The sequence below is a fragment of the Atta colombica genome, unplaced genomic scaffold, assembly GCF_001594045.1.
Source record: "Atta colombica isolate Treedump-2 unplaced genomic scaffold, Acol1.0 scaffold125, whole genome shotgun sequence".
Taxonomy (NCBI): domain Eukaryota; kingdom Metazoa; phylum Arthropoda; class Insecta; order Hymenoptera; family Formicidae; genus Atta; species Atta colombica.
Genome location: NW_017259212.1, coordinates 3,604,391 through 3,610,453, shown reverse-complemented (window position 1 = coordinate 3,610,453; position 6,063 = coordinate 3,604,391).

The window sequence follows — 6,063 nt, the reverse complement described above, 5'->3', positions numbered from 1 at the left end:
GATAATATAAATTTCAAAAAGTAATACATCGATCATAAAAGAAAAAAAAAGAATACATAATTAAAGATGTAGCTTAAAAAAGTTGAAATTTATCTTACCATCTGCTCTTGTCACACATTTGTTATTGATCATTATGTCAAACAGACGCTGTAAGTTCAACGTAAAATGTCATTGTTAAAATCGTGACCATTCAAAAGTATCGAAATAAAATTTATCGTAGATACAGTGCATTATGAATATTATGGAAAAACGTGGATGTTACGGAAATGTATGATCACAGAAATTATAGTGCCATACTTATCTTACCACCATAAGAACGATCGATGAACAAGTGATACGTCTGACTATAGTAATTTCTTTCGGAGCTGTACAATGTACTGCATAAATTGAACAATATTTTATGTATTACATCACCACAATTTTCTTGCAATTGAATTAGCACGTCGCCGGGCATGAAGACAAATTGGAATAGTGGCATGGAATATGGCTTTTCGTTGATAAGGATGATAATGTGGATAGTCGGTGTATGGCCTTTGCATCATGACGATATAGTATGTACATTTCGTTGGATTATCATATTCATTGAGCAGGTAAGACATTATATAAAAATAATTTCTTTTCTTAAGTATAGGACGCAATAAATGCAAATGTCTATATTGTCCATAATGTATTAAAATTTTTTATTTAAAGTTACTATAATTATAATTTAATTAATAACAATCTTTTAATTTGATAATTTTAATTTTGAGGGATTTCAGATGTAATTAATGTTTAAAAAAAATCATAAAAATCTTTAATTAATTTGATGTCTAATTTAAATTAAATTTATTTCTATTATCAATTATTTATTTCTATTATCAATTATTATGTACAATAACAAAAACAAAATTAATCTGGGCTAATGAGAGTTAGCGCGAGAGGAGGTGCACAATAAAATTTTAACAAATAAATTTGTTACTTCATTTGATATATTGATGTCTTCTTTATTTAAAATCTTGAGAAATCTTGAATGTTTCAATTCTCTCTTTGGAATTTTCAGCAATATTCATAATCCATATTAGATTTCATGAACGGTCAAGGTAGAATCACTCAGACCTATTCATCACTCTGGATGTCTTAAACGGATTCAATCAATTCCATAAAATTTATTAAAAAGTGATTATTTGTGAATATTAATGTCATTCAAAGTTTCATGATAAGATTTAGCAATTGTGTGGATTACAGTTTTGGCAACCTGTGAGTGACTCTACCTTGACTGTTTGCGAAATCTAATATGAATTAAGAATATTGCTAATGAAGATTCCAAAGAAAATCGAAACATTCAAGATTTCTCAAGATTTTAAATAAATAAGACATCAGCACATCAAATGAAGTAACAAATTTATTTGTTAAAATTTTATTGCTTTTTCTGGCGCTGACTCTCATTAGGCCAGATTAATTTTGTTTTTGTTATTTTAAAGAGAGAGAGAGTCCTTTAACATATTTATTTTTATTTATTATGTATAATCTAATTCATGTTCTATAAAATGGTTGAACCTTTGCTATCATATAGTCTCTCACAGTGATCTGCTTGCTGATAGAACTTTTCATAAACTGCGGTGACATCAAAGATGCTTTGGAGGTTTTTCTTGTAATAGAGGCGAACTTGCATTCGTGGATAAATATCATTTTCGCGCGCATTTACATGAAAAAGATTGCTGTCAACGTGACATCTGCGATTGACGACTGGTCGTCTTTGTCAATAAAGAAGCAATCTTATTTAATAATGACGGGATATGCACGAATAGGTCGAATGATCACTGTGTCTCAATTAATGATTGGATTTATAGCCGCTGTCGTATATTTCCCCACTATTTTTTTTGGAAATAGACAACAGGTGACGTTTTATTTGTGATGCAGATAGTTATCTTAATTATTTTATACCCTATTGGTATACCATATTACATAATATAATTGTAATAAAAAAATAATTGTAATAAAAAAATAATTGTAATAAAAAAATTTATATAAATTTATCTGTATCAATATATATATATGTATATAGAAAATTCTATGATTATCATAAATAAAACATTAAAAAGTTAAATTAATTAATAAAGAATAAAATTCTGAAAAAGTGTTATTACTAATATAAACATTTCTTACAAATTTCATTTTTTAATTTGTCATATTTATTATACATTTAATATACATTTGTTATTTGTCTTTTATAAATGTAAAAATGTATAACACATCTTGAGATATTTTAATAGGTCGTAATTATTGGCAATAACACTGAAGCTTTATGGAATTTCGTTATTCCGTCAACATGCCTATTCCGAGGGGTTTCATATTCTACATACAAAGCACTTTTTCTCATGCAAATATTGCAAGGCTTCATAATCTATACGGCCGAATGTTCAAGCGATTGCTTCTTTTTTGCTATTACTATGCACCTTTGTGGTCAACTAAAACTCCTGAGAATTCGCTTTATTGAACTCATTGATAAAAGTATCAACGAGAGGAATCATTATCATAACATATTGGGATCTTGGATCAGAAGACATTACAAACTGATAATACTGGCCAGAAATATCGAAGACACCTTCAATCTCAATGTCTTATTTCGTTTATCAATAACTACCATTTTCATTGCGGTTTCAGGTATTTATGTTGCACTTGCCCATTCATTTTCTTTATAACTAATAAAATTTTTTATCATCTTTACTTTACTAAAGTATATTATTAAATCTGTTTATGAAAAGATTTACAGAATTTTGATTAATAATGTTGAAACTTGCAAACGTTATCATATATTTCTAATAAATTGCTTGACACAACGAATAAGTGCTGTAGAGAAAGAATTGTACCAAAAATATGTAATACCAAAATAAAGTATTAATTGTATTTAAAAAATAAAATGTATATATATATATAAAATGTATTTACAAAAAATGAAGCACTCAGAAAAAAAAACAAAAAAATATCCTTTTCAGGAACGCGTGTGATTATGTCCATTAAGAATCACGATTATACTAATGTAGTGAAAAGCATAATCTTCGTCCAGTTCTATATTGTGCAGTCCTTTTTATTTACACACGCCGGTGAAACTTTACGAAAACAAAGTGAATCGATCGTTTTGGCAATCTATAATACAACATGGCACAAACTGCCGCCCTCTGTAGTGAAGGATTTCATATTTATTATGATGAGGACGAAGATTCCTCTTCAACTTACTGCTGGAAAATTTTTTTATGTAACTCGAAGCACTATTACAGATATTTTGAAGACTGCATTGTCATACATATCGTTTTTACAAATGGCAGTAGAATAATCCAATTATTATGATATTATTTGTTTATTATATGATATGTAGATAATGAAGTGTAGATAAATGAAGCAGAATATATATTTATATTTCAATATATTACAATATATAGTTTTTTTATTCCCATATTCATGTTTTGATTGTAATTTTGAACATTTTATGACAACATATTATGACAAAGAAATTATCAAGTCATTATTATTATCTGTAAACGTACTATTAATAGATAAAATTATTAGATAACGAAATAGTTAGATAAGAACTGTTTAAATAAATAAACAATTAATAATTACAAAACGTTGTAAATTTCTATAATATGTAAGCATTTTTGTTCAGCCTTAAAACTTGGACGCATTTGTTATATATATATTGTTATTATTATATAATAATAATAATTGTAAGCATAGAAAATGTTGAAAATGTACGTCGAATACTGATTCTCATAGTTTTCAATCATAATTTTTGGGAAAATGTGGATGTGTGTATGAGTAGAGATATTGAAACACTATGTAGAGTCAGACCGCCAAAAAGTACGCACTTTTTCTTTATGCTATATAACTTATACAAGAATCTGAGTTAAACAGTAAAATACTATGGCAATTAAAGAATAATGTATGACAATTTTTGCAATTAATTTAAAATTTTGAAAAATTAAGAATTAATTTATTAAGAAATTATAAAACTTTTAATTAATTCGTGTTTCAAACGGTAGCGTCGTGACGTCAAGTGCATAAAAATATAATTAAACAGGTCGTTTGATGGATCGCTTGAATATTATTGCGTATAATATATATGTTCGTGCCGATGCCAAATTCGCGACGCTAGCTTTATCTGAAGTTTTGACACCAACAAACTTTAGATTAAAATTACTCAGAAACTAAAACCGCAATCAAAAATCTAAAACACTTTTATTATATAATGTCATCGATTGCGACCAATCCAAATAAAATTGGTGCAGCCGATACCAAGATCTGGAGATCATGTCCTGAAAAGAGACCATTCTTTTCAAATTTTTTCGACTATCTAAATATTATCAATATTAGTACGTTATTACGTACTATTTCTATACGTATTATTTCTCCATAATTTATACTACGTCTATTATTTGTAAGTATATTTTCATATCCCATAAACTATGTCACTATAAATTTTAATTGATAACGTAAATATTATGTTGAAATAATATATTCACAGAAGTACAATTATTGCTACCCGGATATGTCATGTTTTTTGTTCTCTATAATCCAGTGACAATTTTACATTAATATATTGTCAATTTTAGTCACTTTTAGTCTATCTTATGTATCTTGCGTAATGAAATATTTAGTTAATTATATTTATTTTATATCTGTTTTTTGATTAAGAAGAATGAATTTAATATCTTTTTTATGCATTTGACGTATATTTGTTCTCTTTTTAAAAATTTTTTAAGGTAATCTATTCTCTAAATTTCTTGAAGTGAAATCTTATTTTAAGAGAGTGCAAATATACTATTTTTGGAAAACAATGAAAATATATTTCACTTGTTGAAAAAATAATAATTTTCACAATTTTGGAAAATTTCATATTTAAGAAACTATTCAAGATATTAAAAAAATGTTTAATATAAATGTTTTATAATAAAATTCTCTTATTTGTCTTATTTTGTAAAATAATTAGGTAATAAAATGATTTAGGAAAAATTTAAGTGAATAAATAAATATTAATCAATATCTCAGACTAGTATTAATCAGAAATTAAATTACATAAATTGTAAAACAAGAAGTTTAAGATTAAAGATATGTACTTACATTTACAATTTTTCGAAAATGTGTCACGACTTTCGAACGATATAAGTTCGCGTAGGTTCGCGAGGTGACTTGAGTGACTGAGCAGCCTCTATTGCATACTCAGATACATTTACATTCTCCAGTATTTTGTTTTTAACGTAAATTCGGTTAGTCTATCTACCTCTATAGTTTATTAACTCCAGTTTCCCCTAAAGTACAGAATGGATATGCACATAATTCTTATCCAAAGAAAAATATAAAGTATATTCTTAAGTTATCATCTTAATATCAATACAATTCGAAATGACAAATATTTGGAAGTTAAAGTACATTTATTACTTGGGCTTTCTATTATATGCCAAACTTTTACGGTTCTTTCTTTACCTGTAGATCTGCACTTCAAATGGTATCGAATAACATACTCACTATATTTCTTGAAAAATGAATAAATTGCATGGAATAAATTGCACTGCAAATTCTGCTTATCGATATTTTTTGCACGCTAGGCAATTCAAGAGACATTGGAGGATCGTAATGCAATAATATAATGATCAAGCAATTTGCCGTCGTACAAACATCTTCTTTGTGGGTCTATAAACATGCATATACATCTAACGCGCGCGAGTAAAGAAAAAAATTCAAAGTTGCTATATTCTCTCAATCAATAGTTGTACAATAAGAGAGGATGATAGACAAAGAATACATGCGCGAGTGCCCTAGTGTTGTCAGCATAACGAATCAATTAATAAAGATAGTATTAATGCATTGCATAATATCCTGCCAAACACTATTAAAGAAGTACATAATTGTGCGATCAGCTCAAAATCGCTTCATGATGCGCTTCGAAAATGGTGTACTGGAACAAGGATGCTATTTACGCATTATCAAGTTACAAAATTTTGGCATGGCTTGTAGGAGTGTGGCCAATTGATGATAATTTCTTTTGTTCAAAAATACGTTATTTGTTTGTGATTGTAAGCGAAGTAA